Genomic DNA, 19,074 nt, shown 5'->3' with positions numbered 1-19,074 from the left:
GCATGATAGGTTGGAGAACTGGACTGAAAAAAATTGAGATAAATGCAACATTCAATAGAGAGGGGAAAAATCAAGAGCCCAGATATAGAATGAGGAGTATCTGGCTTGGTAAATCCTGCTTGTGAAAAATATTTTGGAATAGTCATTGATTGCAAACTGAATAAGAGCCAAATGTGTGATCTGAGTGCATAAAAGATAAATGCAGTTTTAGACTGCATCAATAGAAGTATAATTTCCAAATCATGGAAGGTAATCATTCCACTTTATTTGCTTTAGTTAGAATAATATTATCTTGTGCAGCACCTGCAAACATCTAACACAGGTGCCTTATTGTATGAAGCTTTGGGGAAAAAAGAGAGAAGAGAGGTTCTACTTGGTGTTCATCATTCAGTAGAGGTTTCCCCTTTGTATAAGGTATCAGAAAGGTTTGGGTTGGGATGAGTATAGAGACACAACTGCACATATCTGCTTTCACTCCCCAACACCAAGGATACAGAATAATGTGCAGTAATAAGGAAGATGAAACAAAAGGCAGCAAGAGGTAATAGCCAGATGGACCCCCAAATCCATCAACCCTTCCTCAGCAAATCTGTCAGGTTCTTAATGGACTTCCAAAGCAGCATAAATGGAAAAAAAGGCCTGTAGAATTTCTGAGTGCAAGAGCTATTGCACAATGGTTAATTATCACACAGATTTCCTACTGCCACTTCTCCCACTTCGGTGATCATTTTGCATACATGGAGACCGCTTGCTATGTATAAAGGTTACATACAGTACACACAAAAGGCAGCATTCTGTATGAATAGCCAAGACTTGTGTAAATTGGAAGCTTAAGGATCAAGCTCTTACAAGTATCTGTTAGGGAAGAAAAAGCTGTGTTTTATCCATGCACTATAGTAGATTTTACATTCCAGGTCTATACATTCTCCTAAACTGACTAAGAAACTGTCAAAGCTGTTGGTAAAATTCAGGTATCATAAATAGTTATACAGAGGTGAAATGTGGGAAGAATGCCTTTAGGTATCAATTTAGACAAGAGGGAAATGGATCACTGCTTGAATTTTTAGTGAGGTGGAAGCATCTGGCAAAAATCCCCTTTTCACTGTTTTTCAGTATCATCCAGCTAAGCCCCTCCTTATCAAAGTCTATTTTCCAGTCCCCAGGAAATCACAACCCAGTTCCAGGAAGACAAAACTGTTCTCCTACACTGAGTGGGTAGCAAAAGATCCCATAACAATTTATTGAAGTTATTGTTATTCCTTGTTACTTGCTTTCAGGTTCTCCTGCAGATCTCTGATGGTACAATGCCATTATTTGGGGGAAGAGTCCAGCCTCACCTTTGAAAAGCAGCAGGACCTAATTTGGAGGACAGTTCCAAACTCCATGACTAAAATTAACCAAAATTTGAATAAATCAGAAATGGCTAGATTGATATATCACTCTATTAACACCACTGGTTAGGCTCACATGTCAGGCCTGGAAGCCTGACATCTTTTGCATTAGGCCTTCAGACCTTTACTACTGTGAGAAACTGGGAGGGGGGTTGTATGGAGCTGGGGTGATGTATAGTCATAATAACATTCCTTTCTCAGAAAGTCAAGGACAAATTGCCCTGCACCTGGAAGGCTGGACTTGGGAGGTATCTCCAGTTGGGACGACGTGTATTGGACCATGTGATGGACTTGTGGGTGTTGGGCAGCGACTTGAACTTTACTTTGGGTGGGGTAAACCTGGAAACTTTCAGATTCGGGTTTTCCCATTGTTGTTAGTTGCGAAGTCATGTTTGACCCATCATGATCCCATGGACAACGTTCCTCCAGGCCTTCCTGTCCTCTCCATCCTCTAGAGTCCATTTAAGCTCACACCTACTACTTCAGTGACTCCATCCAGCCACCTCATTCTGTGTCGTCCCATTCTCCTTTTGCCCTCAATCTTTCCCAGCATTAGGCTCTTTTCCAGTGAGTCCTTTCTCATTAGGTGGCCAAAGTATTTGAGCTTCGTTTTCAGGATCTGGCCTTCTAAAGAGCAGTCAGGATTGATCTCCTCTAGGACTGACCAGTTTGATCGCCTTGCAGTCCAAGGGACTCACAGGAGTCTTCTCCAGCACCATAGTTCAAAGGCCTCAATTCTTTGGCGCTCAGCCTTTCTTACGGTCCAACTTTATGGGTTTTCCCAGAAGTGCCAATATGACATCTGTAATAAAATGTAGCTTTGAGGAACTTCAAGCCTCGGAGTTTTATTTTGTTGGGTGTTACTTGGAACCCATCACACAATTCACACCAAGACATTTGTCAATTGCAGTATACTGAATAATCATAACGGCTAGAAACACAAATTATACTAGTATCTAACAGATCATATTATCGCTTAATACGCTTTTTAAATCTGAGTTCATATGTTAAGCTTCACCATAATGCAGTTTGTTTGGCTTTGGCTTAACATGATATACGAGCCAACCATTTGTGATCTGGAACTTAGCAGAATGTGAACACAGCTATCATGGCTTATTCTGCACATTATACTACAGATGTAATGCAACTTGTAAAAAGAACAAGCATTGTCTGCCTTCTAGAAACTGAAAAGCAGGACTTTCCTGATGGCATGGTCCCATAAATACTGAAAATCATTTAATTACAACAGCATTTTCAGTTTTTTATATCCCAGCATTTCAAAACTTATTCAGTTAGTTGTCCGTGTATTATAAACAGGTCTTTTCTCTCTCCTTCAAGAAACACAATCCAGTTTTAAGTGTATTCCAATTATAAATATTGTGCATTGGTAAGGGTAGAATAGAGGGAAAATTGGAAACTAATACCATGTTTCCCCCAAAATAAGACTCTGTCTTATATTTTTTTTGAAGCCTGCAATAAGCGTCTGGCCTTATTGCCATACACTCAAAAGCCTGATTGGGCTTTTCAGGGGATGTCTTATTTTGGGAGAAACAGGGTATTTATCAATCATAAACAGTTTTTTCATCTTGGTATTTTTGAACTACAAATTTTGGTATTTAGCTCAGACATTTAAATTCCTAGATTGATAAAATTTATATTAAAGTTAAATGTGGTTTAATGTTTTTCATGGTTAATTTTCAAATAAAGATACACTGTGCAGTAACTGTACCATCTTGGTAATTCTTTTGTCCACTTATATATATACTGTATTTCTGTTCTAATTAATTTTTCTTGGTCATTTTGCTTCTTTGTTTACTCTTTTTCTAAAATTAGTAATAATTTAAAAGTATCTCCAGTCTAAAGCATACATAGCACTTTAAATAGAGGATGTCCCAATCACATGTATGAGCCCAAAATGTACGTTGATGCAGCAATATAACCTTTATTTGATTTTTACCCGTCTATTATTTTTTAAGTAATATAAAATTAAATTTCTTATCCAGATTATTCATGCAGTTCTATTTCACTATTGTATTTGATATTTTTTTAAGAAATTAATGAATCTATTATGCTGAAACCATTTGCTCTATAATATTTTAATGTATTAAATGAAGAAACAAAACCAAAAGCAAATAATAAAAATATTAATTGACAGCAGACACACATTCACATGCATGAAATCTTGAGGAGAAATGCCATTTCCATGTCCTATACAAAACAGTATTTTTTAATAGAGGTAATGTACTGATATTAAAGAATAAAATACTTTAAAAAATCATGATGATCAACTTTAACCAAGTTTGGCCCTCACTATAGAATTTTCAAATGAACATTTTTAACTAAAGCCATTTCCCAAGCTTTTTAATATCACATATTCAACAAAATAGGCACTTTGGTTTTCCAATCTTTCACTTTCAATTAGAAAATGATAAAGATAAAGTAGAAAAATGTGGGTTAGACAGCATCACCATCAGGTAGATTTGTAATTGGCTGACCAACGGCACTCAATGTGTAGTCCACAATGGAACTGCATCTACATGGAGAGAAGTATAAAGTGGAATACCCCAAGGCTCTGTTTTAGGCCCAGTACTCTTCAACATCTTCATCATTGACTTGGATGAGGGGATACATGGGGAACTCATCAAATTTGCAGATGACACCAAGCTGGCAGGAATAGCCAACACTCCAGAAAATAGGCTTAAGATACAGAAGGATCTTGACAGACTTGAATATTGGGCGCTATCTAAAAAAAGCAAATTTAATGGTGAAAAAAGTAAGGTTCTATATTTAGGCAAGAAAAACAAATTGCACAGGTACCGTATATGTGGTACCTTGCTCAATAGTAGTAACTGTGAGAGGGATCTTGGAGTCTTAGTGGACAACCATTTAGATATGAGCCAGCAGTGTGCAGCAGCTGCCAAAAAAGCCAACACAGTTCTGGGCTGCATAAACAGAAGGATAGAATCAAGATCACGTGAAGTGTTAATACCACTTTATAATGCCTTGGGAAGGCCACACTTGGAATATTGTATTCGGTTTTGGTCGCCACGATGTAAAAAAGATGTTGAGACTCTAGAAAGAGTGCAGAGAAGAGCAACAAAGATGATTAGGGTATTGGAGGCTAAAACATATGAAGAACGGTTGCAAGAACTCGGTATGTCTAGTTTAATAAAAAGAAGGACTAGGGGAGACATGATAGCAGTGTTCCAATAACTTAGGGTTTACCACAAAGAAGAGGGAGTCAAACTATTCTCCAAAGCACCTGAGGGTAGAACAAGAAGCAATGGGTGGAAACTAATCAAGGAGAGAAGCAACTTAGAACTAAGGAGAAATTTCCTGATAGAACAATTGATCAGTGGAACAACCTGCCTCCAGAAACAGTAAATGCTCCAACACTGGAAGTTTTTAAGATGTTGAATAACAATTTGTCTGAAGTGGTGTAGGGTTTCCTGCCTAAGCAGGGGGTTGGACTAGAAGACCTCCAAGGTCCCTTCCAACTCTGTTATTCTATTCTATTCTATTCTATTCTATTCTATTCTATTCTATACTATACTATACTATACTATACTATACTATACTATACTATACTATACTATACTATACTATTTCTATTCTAAAGCATTCAAAATGTTTCAGAAATAAACATAACAATTTTCAGTTTACATTATTTTGTAGTTACATTGACTTATATGAATTTGATTTTTTATATTAATGTTTGATTTTCTCTTAATTTCAAAGCATAGGATGCTGTTGCCACTGGTTGCCACTGATAGAAGCAATGCTGTTCTGTCAGTGGCACCCTGATAACCTGAAGTACCTCTTCAGAAAAAACTTCTTAAAAATCAACTGATTCATAGCCATTTTTTAATATTTAGTACGTCTGAATTATTTCTGGCTGGCTGGATTTTCATATTGCAATAATATCTTTGACAATTTTTTCCCTTCTCTGAAACTTAGGTTTTACTTAGTATGATGTATGAAACATCATATGTATGTTATTTTGATCAGAAATTAAAATAACTGTTTGATCGATCAATAAGCAATGTTTAGCCACCAAATTCAGCTCTGTGAGGATAGGGTATATAGGCTGTGACAGCCCCTTCCATCTCTATTTCCAGCCCATCCTCTAGATAAAGCAGTTCTTCACTTTCCCAATCCTACATAGTTTAATTATTAGGTAAAGGTAAAGGTTCCCCTCGCACATATGTGCTAGTCATTGCCGACTCTAGGGGGCAGTGCTCATCTCCATTTCAAAGCCGAAGAGCCAGCGCTGTCCGAAGAAGTCTCCGTGGTCATGTGGCTGGCATGACGCAACGCCAATCATCATCATCATCATCATCATCATCATCATCATCATCATCATTATTATTATTATTATTATTTAATTTCTATACCGCCCTTCTCCCGAAGGACTCAGGGCGGTTTACAGCCAACTAAAACAACGGTAAATAAATACAATATACAATTAAAAACAATTTTAAAAAACCTATTCAATTTGGCCCAATTAATTAAAATATACAATAAAACCCTAAAACCTCCATTAAAATTAGTAATAAATATCTATTTTATGCCAGTCCTGCACAAGAGAATAAATACGTCTTCAGCTCGCGGCGAAAGGTCCGGAGGTCAGGAAGCTGTCGAAGTTCTGTGGGAAGCTTATTCCAGAGGGTAGGGCCCCCCACAGAGAAGGCTCTCCCCCTGGGGACCGCCGGCCGACATTGTTTGGCCGACGGCACCCTGAGGAGGCCCTCCCTATGAGAGCGCACAGGTCGATGGGAGGCAAACAGTAGCAGCAGGCGGTCCCGTAAATAGCCTGGTCCTAAGCCATGGAGCGCTTTAAAGGTGGTGACCAACACCTTGAAGTGGACCCGGAAGACCACAGCCAGTCAGTGCAGCCTGCGCAGGAGAGGTGTTATATGGGAGCCACGAGTGGCTCCCTCTATTACCCGCACAGCCGCATTCTGGACCAACTGGAGCCTCCGGGTACTCCTAAAGGGGAGCCCCATGCAGAGAGCATTACAGTAGTCCAGGCGAGAAGTGACGAGGGCATGGGTGACTGTGCATAAGGAATCCTGGTCTAGAAAGGGGCGCAACTGGCGGATCAGGCGTACCTGATAGAAAGCTCTCCTGGAGACGGTCGTCAGATGTTCTTCAAAGGACAACCGTCCATCCAGGAGGACGCCTAAGTTGCGTACCCTCTCCATTGGGGCTGTCGTGTCCCACTCCTCCGCTGACGGCCGGGTCAGGGAAATCCGAATCAGGCGTGCCTCTGCAGCTCTGCCAAAGTCCTAGCAAAGTCCTCAAGGCAGGCAGGAGACCAGAAAGTGACTTCAGCAAGATATGTTCGACTTTGCCTGACTCAGAGAATGCCAGAAAGCAGATCCTTTATATAGGCCATGGGGTGTGGCTCCATGACTCAGCACTTATCCAGGCCTGCCCCTCCCTTCCTTCTGACGCCGCCGCCTATCAATTCTTCTGAAGCGAGGGTCACTCCAGTCGGCAGCTGTTGGTAATTGACCTCCCTCAGGCTCACATGCTGTGGGGGAGGGGGAGGGGTCTAGTTGCTCCGTTTGCCTGGGCATGGAGCCAGGGCTGGGGCCGGGAGGTGCTTCCTCCTGTCTGGGCATGGAGCCAGGGCTGGGGCCGGGAGGCATACTAGGACATTCCTCAGTGTTCGGAAGCAGATAAGAAGGCCCCGGCTGTGGTGAGAGCAGGCAAGACACAACAGGGGCCAGTGACTCGCCCCCAACAGTCAGCAACGGCTGCAGCTGACTGTACCGGGATGCCGGCATCCACAGCCACTCCATCTTGGAGGGGTTGAGTTTAAGCCTGTTTCTCCCCATCCAGACCCGCACGGCCTCCAGACACCAGGACAGCACTTCGACAGCTTCGTTGGGGTGGTTAGGGGTGGAGATGTACAGCTGAGTATCATCAGCGTAAGGCTGATACCTCACCCCAAAACCACTGATGATCTCACCCAGCGGCTTCATATAGATGTTGAACAGGAGAGGTGAGAGAACTGTCCCCTGTGGCACCCCACACATGAGGCGCCTTGCGGTCGATCTCTGCCCCCCTGCCAACACCGTCTGCAACCGGTCGGAGAGATAGGAGGAGAACCACCGAAGAACGGTGCCCCCCACTCCCAAACCATCACAGCAAGATACCATCGTCAATGGTATCAAAAGCCGCTGAGAGATCTAAAAGGACCAGGGCAGAGGAATGATCCCTGTCCCGAGCCCTCCAGAGATCATCAACCAACGCGACCAAAGCCGTCTCCGTGCTGTAACCAGGTCGAAAGCCGGACTGGAACGGGTCTAGATAGACAGTTTCATCCAGGTGCTGGGGTAACTGTCGTGCCACCACACTCTCAACAACCTTCGCCACAAAGCGAAGGTTGGAGACAGGATGGTAGTTTCCCAAAACAGCTGGGTCCAGGGAAGGCTTCTTGAGGAGGGGCCTCACCACCGCCTCTTTCAGGGCGGTAGGACAACACCCTCCATCAAAGAAGCGCTAACGATTCCCTGGAGCCAGCCTCGTGTAACCTCCTGTGTGGCCAGCACCAACCAGGAGGGACACGGGTCCAATAAACATGTGGTGGCATTCAGCTTTCCCAGCATCCTGTCCATGTCCTCGGGAGCCACAGTATCAAACTCATCCCAGATGGTCTCAACAAGACTTGCCTCCGCCATCTCACCTGAATCTACCCGATTTTGGTCCAAACCGTCCCGAAGCTGAGCGATTTTATCATGCAGATACTTACTAAAATCCTCAGCACACCCTTGCAAGGGATCATCCCATGCCTCCTGATGTAGGAGGGAGCGGGTCACCCTAAACAGGGCGGCTGGGCGATTATCTGCCGACGCAATGAGGGTGGAAACGTAATCATGCTTGGCCTCCCTCAGTGCCACTAGGTAGGTCTGAATATATGACCTAACTAGTGTTCGGTCAGCTTCCGAACGGCTGGACCTCCATATACTCTCTAGGCGTCTTTTCCAGCGCTTCATCTCCCTCAGCTCCTCGGAAAACCAAGGAGCCAGTTGAGATCTGCGCCAGGTCAGAGGCCGCAAAGGCACGACACGGTCCAAAGCTCCAGCCGCGGCCCATTCCCAGGCCGCAACTAGTTCCTCGGCCAAGCCATGAGTTAGATCCTCAGGGAATGGCCCAAGCTCCGTCAGGAACCTCTCTGGGTCCATCAGGTGCCTGGGACGGAACCAACGTATTGGCCCCGTCTCCCTGCGGTGTTGAGTGGCGGTCCGAAAGTCCAGACGAAGAAGCGAATGATCTGACCATGACAAAGGTTCAATAACTAAGTCTCCTAATTCCAGATCATTCAACCACTGTCCAGAGACAAAAATCAGATCCAGTGTGCTTCCCCCAATGTGTGTGGGGCCACTAACTAATTGGGTCAGGTCCATGGCCGTCATGGAGGCCATGAACTACCGAGCTGCTGTTGATGGTACACCGGTCGACGGCAGGTTGAAATCCCCCATGACCATAAGCCTAGGGGTATCAACCGCCATCCCGGCCATCCCAAAGGCGAATGGAATGCTGTTACCTTCCCACCAAAGGTGGTCCCTATTTTTTCTACTTGCATTTTTACGTGCTATCAAAACTGCTAGGTTGGCAGAAGCTGGGACAAGTAACAGGAGCTCATACGGCAGCACTAGGGATTCGAACCGCCGAGCTGCCGATCTTTCTATCGACAAGCTCAACGTCCTAGCCCCTGAGCCACCGCGTCCCAGTTTAATTATTACTGACAGTTAGTTTAAAGGTTGTGGCTCACTTATCAAAGCATTAGGCTGCAATAAAGCCCCTATCTTAAGTTGAGTTTCTGGAGATTATCTGCTGCTCAGGACTCTTCCTTTGTTTCTTAGATTTTTTCCCCCCTTTAAATCTTCATCTTGTTGGTATTCTTTTTGGTTGTTGTCACCTGCTTCTTTTGAGGCTTAGCTAAAAATATGTAAAATGTTTAAAACAACCACTTAGATTAAGTCTTGGTCAGTGGAAATGGGTAGGTCAATAAAATGTAAAAATAAACATAATAAAATACAAATTGGAATAAAAGCTACTGTCCTTCTACAAGATCAACATTCTAGAAAGAGAGAGAAATTAAAAATAAAAACATGATACGTTTTTAGGAATATTCAGTGAGATGTGCACATCTTAATTCCTCCTCAAATTAGATATTATTTTTACCTATTATTTGATTTTCATCCCTTTATTATTTTTAAGTAACGCAAGGTGGAAAACATACACATTACTCATCCCTCTTCCTATTTTTCTTACAGCAACAACCCTGTGAAGTGGGTTGGACTGAGAGAATAACTGGCCCAAAAGTCACCTAGCTGCCTTTCATGCTTAAAATGGGGCTATAACTCACAATTTCCTGATTTCTAGCCGGATGCCTTTACCTCTAGACTAGATCAAACTGGTTTAGTGCAGTATTATATATCTAGACAACTGTGGTTTTATCAAAAATCCATGGTTAAGATACAGCCTGGTTTAATGTGAAACATGGATCATCAATGGAGAACAAAACTACTTTCTCTTTTTGTTGTTCAAAGTTCTTGTAGGCTTATTACAGATTACAATATCAAAAAGCTATTTTGGCAGGCAAATGGGAGAATGACAGAAGAAGGGAAATGATGTATCTAAGTGAAGGTGCCCTGCAAATTATTTTTATCATCTTTCAAGAATCCAGCAGCAATAGCTGCTTCATTTTAAGATGTCAGAGATTGTGCTGCAATTTAGGAATATTTTTTCCAGAAAGAAAATAATAGTACAGAGGAAAAATTCTAACTTTTCATACCAAGACTTACCTCACTTTTTATGCAGGAGAATTCGAAGCCACATTGTTTTAGGTGTGGGTTCAAGATCACTCACTTTGGATGAATTATTATCTTCATGGACAAATGACCTATCATGCTTTAAAACACCTTTGTTTAGAATAATTTATAAAAGCAGTAAAGGAACAGAAATCCCTGCAGAACCCTGTGAAGTACTATTTTCTAATTGGGAACAGATCATCTAGTGAAAATTAAGCTGAATTTGAATTATTCACACAAACTTTACACAGCTAATTTTTCTATCATCTAAGAGGTGGCACTGATGTTACTCTATGACATCTGAGAAGCTAAAAACAACCACGTATCCTGGATGAAATACTTAGGCTGTAAATATGTCATCATGAGACAATTCACTAGGGCAGGGCAGTGGTCCAGACCCACAGATATGTCATGAGTGCACCTGCCAGAAATATCTTAAAACACCTGCATCTTTTCCTGGGCCCACCCAGCTATCTTCTCCAGCTGCTGCATGATCTCAGAAAAAGTTGCTTGGGTTTAGGATGTTCCGGGCAAGTGTTAACATGCATGGTCACAATCACATTTTGTCTTTCAGATCTAGATTGCTGTGATGTTCTATATAACCTATTCATGACTTTGCAAAACTAAATAGAAGATGTATTATTTTTCTGGACTGAGAGTTATATTTGACTTTTGAGTGGGATGCCAAGGCCGCTTAAAAAAATAATGGGTCAGGCCAGGACAAAAACTAAATTTTATTTCATTTATAGTAAGCTAAATGTAAACTTAATTAATATGATTCATCACCAGGGTACCTCAGAATTAGATCTGGTTATAAATAAATAGTATAGTATAAATAATATACTGTTCTGTTACATATTACAGTTTGATAACAATTTTTAGAAATTCCTAGGATGTAAAAGTGAAAGATTTATTCTGTATTGGAAGGAAATATTTCTTGTCCTAAAGAACCACCATGGGAATTGCTTTCTATTAAATCAAGTGCTGAACAAATGCATAATGATATATGGGTAACAGAAAAAAAATGAACATATTTACTCTGTTAGCATAGTTAGCATTGATTAGTACCATGGTTTTCACTGAAATCGTTACTTAGTTGAGTAAAGTTGGATAATGAAATATCTTTAAGAAAACAACTATGCTCTCAGAGAGCATAAAGGACCCCACAATTCAATCCTGACCTGAGAATATTATTTTCTATTAGCCATGGTTTATTTAACTGTGGTTTACTAAATTACAGCAATAGCATTAGTACTTATACTGCTTCACAGTGCTTTACAGTGCCCTCTCTAAGTGGTTAAAGTGTCAGCATATTACCCCCAATAATCTGGATCTTCATTTTACCAACCTCAGAAGGATGGAAGGCTGAGTCAACCTTGAACTGGTGAGAATCAAACTGCCGAACCGCTACAATCAGCTGGCTTTACAAAACTTACTAAACATACTAACCCTCAAACAGGCAAACTAAATGGCTTACTTTTGTAATACATGAACCTAATAATAATGTAATAAACTGTAATAAAAAAAAATCCAAACATAGTGAAATTAGTATGTAATTGTAAATAATGTAAAGTGATTGTAGATGGGAAATAAATATATATATATTCATTAATTTAATTCTGATGCTTCCCAACTGCAACTGACTCAAATATTATCTTTTATGTTGTGCCAGAACTAACACAGAAAATAGTTCCTACTAATGATGGCAAAATTGTGATTTTCCAATTCTTTCTGTGATGTGTTCTTTAACTTGAAATCAAGCTATGTTATTTATGTTAACGTTATTAATGATGTTTGATTATCATTGTATCATTGTACATTGTACATTGCAATATGTGTGCTGGCAGAGCTACTGATATCCCAAAGATACTTTTTCAAAAGGCAACTGGACTTTGTTTTTCCTTGAAGACTTTTTGCTTCTCATCCAAGAAGCTTCTTTAGTTCACTTTTTGGATGAGAAGCAAAATGTCTTTGAGGAAAAACAAAGTCCAGTTGCCTTTTGAAAGAGCACCTTTGGGATAACCATTACCTGGATGACTGAGAATCTCCATAGACATAGCTATTGATATCTACATTGGCACTCCCCATCAAGAAAGATAAAGAGCAGCTCTCAGAAATAGGGACTTTCCTATAAATACCAGACCAACCTAAGTCTTTTACAGGACATTGAGCTATAACGGACAACAAGGGTTTGTGATAGTACAAAGAAAAATAGTCACAGCATTTTTTTACTGCAATTCTCATTTTCTCTGCTAGTGTTGGTTTTGGCAGGCAGGGAGTGAAGATGTACCTGACACAGCTGGAGAACACCAGGCAGTTGGGATAAACTTCACTGGGTGCTGTGTCTGTTATTTTTCTAACTATTCCCAGCAGGAATATCATATCTACTTTGCTATTCATCAGATCACCCCATTGGGCATGAGAACTTCAGACTACTTATAGCAAAACACTTTTAAACTACATAGGCTGAGTGAATGGAGGCGAAGAGTCATACCACAATACAGATTTGCAACATCACATTTGCAGCTTGATTTGGCTGACCTAATACGTTCTGATTGAAGTAGAGGGCTTGCAAGAATGTAAGGGAATAGTGTATTGCAAATTGACCCGAATGAAATTTCAACAAACACATTACAGTAAGGTTATGATTTGGAAATCATTTACAGTATCCCACAGCCTACAAGAGATGATTCTATAGTATAGTATGCCACTACAAGGAACCTTAATGCCCCAAACTGAATCATGCAGCCATGAGCACATAATCCTGATGTCCTGTCACCAGAAATTGAAGGAACAAGAATAAGCATGGATAGAAGAAAACAGTACATGACCAATAAAATGCAAGAAGAAACATTTTGTCACATGGAATTCATGCTATCTTGTGGGGAGTGTGTGTGGTGTGTGAAATTCAGGATTTGTAAAACCATCAGGATTACGGCTTCACATTTTACTATAAGGCTTAATCTTGCAATGTTAAGTAGCACCGAATTAGTTGTGCGGTAGTTTCAGAAAAGGGCAAAAATCGTCAAAGAAAGGCCAAAGAAAGGCTGCTGAAAAGGAGAGTTTCCCCCACCCCACCCCCCTTTCCAACAAGACCAACGTTTTTGGAGACGATGGTGATGCCTAAATGGTTGTGGCCTGGAAAACGGAGTAACAGAGTAACTACATTCTCAAAAGGTGAAAGTCAGGTTGAGTAGCTCCCGACATTCCCACCTGTAGCAAAGGGCGCGAGCTTAGCTTGCCATCCCAAAGATTCGGACCCCAAGGGCGCGACGGGAACTGGAGCCGATGGCCTAAAGTAGTGGACGCTATGTTGGAAGCGAACTCTCACAGAAGAAAGGGAACTAACCCGGGGGGGAACCCCTAGAAACCCGTTGCGTAATCGAAGGACGACAGAAGCAAGGAAGGCCATAGGGGACCGGAGGCGGGAGGGGGCCAGAAGGAGCTGCTAAAAACCCGAGGCGAAAAAACTTCCTCGGAGCAGATGCTGAACGCGGGGGTCGAGAAGACCGGGGGGGGGAGAAAGAAACGGCGCAAGAGCTTCCATTTGGAAGATGGGGCCAAAGGCAGCGTCTCCCCCACTCAGGTCCAAGGGCGGGCGGGAGAAGCAGATGGGGACCGACTGGGGGGCGCACAGCGGGGCTGCGGAAAGACAGGTTAGGCGGGGGGGGCGGGGCCGGCGCAGAGGCGGCTGCGGCTGCTGCTGCTTCTGCCGCGTCTGCTGCTGCCGCCACTCGCGTGGGGACGCCCCTCCCCCGCGCTGGGCGGCCGTGTCCGTGTCCGCAGGGAGCCGTCTGCCTGTGCTGGGACCTGGTGGCTGGTGCGGAGATTGGTTAGCGGGGGCGGGCAAGGTGCCGTTTGATTGGCGGGCGCCGCAGAGCGGACAGCCGAGGAGAGCGCCATGATTGGCCGCCGACGAGGAAGCAGGAAGGGAGGACGGAGCGGAGCTGGGGCTCGATGCTGCCGCTGCCGCTTTCGGGGGAGTTAGAGCAGAGCGGCGGCGGCGTTGGAGGCGGCGGCAGCGGCGAGGACGACGGAGCAAGGGAGGTGAGGGCACAGCGGCTCAGGGCAGGAGCCTTTCCCCGCGGCCGAGCGGCCGCCACCGCCCCCCTCCGGCCTTGCGCGCGCGGGCCCCAGAAGGGGGCGCGCCTCCTGTCCCCATCCTGTAGCCGGGCGGCGACGCGGAGGAGGAGGAGGAGGCAGCGGCGCTGTTGCTGCTGCTGCTGCTGCTGACGCAGCAGCGTGGAGCCCGGGACTCGGGCGCCCCGGGGCGTTCCAGCCGCCGGATCTTAGCCCGGCTGGGGCCTTCGCCTACCCTGGGTGGGCCCCACGAAGTCAAACGGCGGTGGCGGTGGAAGCCACGACGACGGAGCAATCCGCGAGCGCCCCGGTGAGTGAGCCAGGGACTTGGCCAGCCCGTCAGTCAGTCAGTCCGCACCGGCCGGCAGCGCGATGGGGCTCCGCCCGCCGCCAGCCAGCCTTGAACGCTCGCGTGGTGGGGCGGAGAGGGCGCCGCGACGGGGGAACTTGCGGGGCTCGGGCGGGTAATGGGAACAGGTGCCGCCGCGGCTGGGGTTAGGGGTGGGTGGGTGGGTGGGTGGGTGGGTGGCCGGCCGGGGGGAAAGGAAGCGGAGGGGGCGCGGCTTTTGCGGGACGCCCCCTCCTACGAGCTAGCGCGCTGGCTTCAACGGGCGGCCCCCGGGAAGTTTCTGCCAGGATCCGGTCGGTGCTGGCCCCTGGGCCGCCGTGGACGGAGAGCCGAGGTCTTAAAGCGTGGAGCCCTTCAGCTCCGGGTGGCGCCCCCGTCTCCTACTCTGCCTCATGTCGGTCCGCCTCTCCTCGTGTCATGGTGGGTGGGTAAGCGGTTGGACTGGCTGGCTGCGTCTCTGTTTCCTTCCCCCACCCCCCCTTTTCCTCCCCTCCGGGTATTGGTGTCTTGGCGCTGAGGATCCCGGGTTCCCGAAGGGTGCCGTGGCCCGTCGGGTCGTCCTAAGCCTGATCTGAAGGGCCCTCCGGGCTGCTCCCATCTCCCTCTCCCTCCCATCAGCCGGCCGCTAGAGAGCAGCGAGGAAATGGCCCCCGGTGGCAGGTGGGCTGAGCCTTGACTCCCGACTCCCCGGTGTCTCCTTGGATCATATTAAGGCTTCTGTCCTTCTCCCTGGGATTACCTTTGGGTCTAAAGTTATGTAACAAACCCATTAACTTTTACAATAGCGCCGAGGGAAGGGGGGCGAAATCCCTTCCCACCCACCCCCAAACAATCCGAGCCGAGGCAGGAACCGAATCTATGGGTAGCTGGGCGATTTAGGGTTTCAGCTTCTTTCTTGGCGATTTTTCTGTTTTCCTTTCTTGATGGCTTTCCTGCCTTTGAAAGGTATAGCCAGATCGGATGCTCCCCACAGTTCCGCGGGTCAGCTCTGTCTTGGGGATTTGGGGAAAGGATAAATGAGGCAGGGAGGAAAGATATCTTTAAAGTAGTATATAGGAAGCAGAGGAACCAGTCTTAATACCTAGCTGAACGTTTTGTTGGAAGAGGAACTTGGAGCCAGCCCCAGAAAGAAAGGATGAAGCTTTAAACTGTTCTTCAAAAGGGGTGTGTATATTTCTGTATGTATTTGTGACAGGAGCTCTAGAAATACAATTCTGAGGTATTTTCTCTAGAAAAAGCCAAATACTTAACAACTTGACCCTGCTCTAAGAGAAATTTATCTGTGGAGTAAAGTAATACAGTATAAGCATTTGGAAATATTGAAATATTGAAGGAAGCTTTGGGGGTCATGACAATACTAAATCCAAAATGATGCCAGAAAATATTTTTATTTTCTTATGTAGAGAATGATTTTGCCAGTGATTCAAGAGGAAAAAAAAACGTATTTAGTATTCTCCTCTGTACCATGGTTATGACATCAGCCAGAATCTCATCTTTTATAAACTGCTTTAGCTGCAGATTTAGGCATATTAACCTGGGAAAGAGTGCTTTGTGAGTAGAGATGTATCGGAATAGTTGTTTAGTTCTCTGAAGTATTCTTCCTTTCCATTAACAGTGCTTTATCACTATTTACAAATGTATATTCATTCTGCTTTGAATGCCACTGCATTCTTTCAAGTAGTGGTGGTTTGCTCACTATCATTAATATACAATCAGTTGTTTTGAAGGAAAAGGCAACCCTTATCCTTGCAATAGCAAGCAAAAAATATGAAGTAATCAATTTCTCTCCCAATATGCCAGTTGGAAATATGCCATAGGAAACTATGACTAAATTTTAATTTGGTGGCAATGAGGATACTTTCCTATACATTCTATATATAGTACAGGCAGGAAAGTACAGGCAAGTAAGTACAAGCAAGCTCTTCCGAAAAATATAAGAACTGCTGGGGGAGCTGAGCAAGTTACACTGCGCTTTGTGTGGACCATGTCTCTGAAAAGTGACATGAGGACATCAAAAGAAGTTTGAAATGAAATTGGTTATATGCAAATAAAATGTATAATGACTTTCAAAATCTGATACCAAATCAGTTTCATGTCAATGGTGTGAAGAAGGCTCACTTAAAATATGTGAAATATATATGGGGATTTCTTCTAGTGCTTCATGAGGGTTTTAGACTAATACTTAGTAAGAAAATGTTCAGGGTATTTTAATTTCGATGTTAAGAAATTGTAGTTGGAGATTTACTAGCTTTTGGAGGAAAACGTATGTGGAAAATTAGGAAGAAAAATATATTTGGTATACATGTATGTCAATAATGCAGTTAAAACAAGAAATTTCAGAAACTGCAAAGCGGCATATCAAACCTTCTGTTTTAGCTGCTTGCCTTGAGTTGACAAAATCTTGAAGCTGCTTGCCTAAGAGGAAAAAAAACATAGGAAAGAAAAGTTTTTTCCTCCCTGCTGTATTTTGTCCTAACTGTGGAAGGATAATATTGAGACTAAAAAAAAACAAAGATTGGCTTTGTATTTGCTTGCTGATTTCCATGTCTCTCTGTCTGTAGATCACATGGAAGGCAGGAGCAGGTTGTTGTTTTCTATAGCAAGGAAGTTATTTCTAGGAGTTCCTCTTTGGTGATGCTCTTTAAAGGGAGCATTCAGCAGAATTTATGAGAGGAAGACATTGATAGTTGCGTTTTATTTATCCACAGTATTTACATTTGCTTCCTGAACACTCCCAATGCATAGGATATTTCCTTATTCATACTGTTTTGCCATGATTGTTTAAGAATGTTTCTTTTTATTATGATTCTTGGAACTAAGAAATATCTGAATAAGTTTGCTTAAGGAATGAAGAACTAAGTTTGTATCTGAAACGTGGGCTTATTTATTGCCCATCTCTAATTTCTCCAAGTCTTTTTACTTACGGGATAATTCCAGGACGCCATATAAGTCCTGTGAATTGAATAGCAGAATCCTGAGGATCGTAGACAATGCAATCTAAAAATGTTTCTATGACATTCCAATGATTTCTGGAGAGCCCTTACAGAATTCTTGTATTTGAGACAATGTCTTGTATCTTAATAGAACAAAATATGTATTAATTGGGTATTTCTACTGTGTATTGTTTGTAACCTGATTTTACAGAAGCTTCTGTGGAAACATTTAAGTTTTTATGTATTAAAAATGAGACTGTGAACATTTAAAACTATACAGCACTTTGTGGCTGATGATAAACCTCTTGTCATCAAATGTGTGTGTTACATATTGTGAAAGAGTCTTGGAATTTCTGTTAGTGCTTAGAACTTGGCTTGTGAATGGGAAAAGGAGGGGTAGTATTAGAAGTATAATAATTTGTCGGTTGGGTGCTAAAGTGGCAGTGGTTGTACTTGCTTACAGCCTAGCAGAAGAGCTACACACAGACGGAAGCAGCAGATAGGACTAGTAAAAGATGGAAATTGAAGGAAAATTAATTTTAAAGCTACAGAATGAAGAATATGGAGAAAGTTTTGGTGAGATTATAGTGTTCTTCAGGTAGCTATCAAGTGGCAGTTTCTTGTAATGTCTGTCATAATGAGTTAAATATAATGATTTCATCAAGCAGACAAAGAATGCTGTACATGGTTGTTATTAGTATGCTAAATTGAGATGAAGTAAAGTGTACTAATTTGTGTAGGAAGCTGTGCAACTCACATGCCAGTTTTGAGGAAACGAAGAATTAATTTACTACTGTTTATGTCTGTCTTTTTTAACATATATAATAATTTTGTGTATATTTTCCCTGATTTGATAATCTGCGTATAATTTGCTTATGTCTAATTCCATCTTGATCCATAGTTCATTTGCTAGGCACAGGACACATGGTTGGGTATTCATGGCCATCAAGGGTGTAAATCATGAATAAGACTCATATGAAGATTCAAAGGATGTTGTGTTACGGGTAATACTTTTTAGGTGTTAACTTCTTGTCTGCATCATCTCCCCAAATAAGTACTTGAAAAAGACCACCAGGAATTGGATTTTAGGTTACTTAGGAAGTTAAACAAATCCTATAAGAAGACAATGATAAATGTCTTCCGTATGGCTGGCAGTAAAACTGCCATGTATCAAACTCCCTAGAAGTCAAGCTGAATTCAAAGGTTTTGAGCTCTTTTCTTTTTTAACAGCATTTGGTTGTTATATTTTAAATAAAAATACAATGCATCCATCCTGAAAGAAGCCTTCAATGCAGGATAGTATGATGTCCTAAGGCAGGGGTCACCAACCTTTCGGACCTCAGAGACCACTAAATTCATAATTGTAAATCCCGCGGACCACTGATACGAATTTTTAAAAAAGATAAATAGGATTTAGTTCAATATAAAAAACGCAAATAATTTTTTTATTTTCTCTCACAGTAGAACAAAATTATTTCCCCCAGAAAATGGAGTAT

At 43.0% G+C, this 19,074-nt stretch overlaps 1 protein-coding gene across 3 annotated transcripts in view; it reads left to right on the top strand.

Moving 5' to 3' along the window:
- The window catches only part of BAHD1 (bromo adjacent homology domain containing 1), a 135,824-nt gene that overhangs the window by 50,427 nt on the left and 66,323 nt on the right, over positions 1-19,074 (top strand). Inside the window, exon 1 of one of the 3 annotated variants that reach the window (XM_058162101.1) lies at positions 14,017-14,263. The exons of 1 other annotated variant lie outside the window; for it this stretch is intronic. The gene's annotated coding sequence lies outside the window, so the exon portion shown is untranslated. Of the gene's footprint in view, positions 1-14,016; positions 14,607-19,074 lie in introns of those variants that run through there. One more of the 3 variants, XM_058162100.1, reaches the window with a different exon arrangement.

The sequence above is a fragment of the Ahaetulla prasina genome, chromosome 1, assembly GCF_028640845.1.
Source record: "Ahaetulla prasina isolate Xishuangbanna chromosome 1, ASM2864084v1, whole genome shotgun sequence".
Classification (NCBI taxonomy): domain Eukaryota; kingdom Metazoa; phylum Chordata; class Lepidosauria; order Squamata; family Colubridae; genus Ahaetulla; species Ahaetulla prasina.
This window is presented reverse-complemented; position numbering and strand designations above follow the sequence as displayed.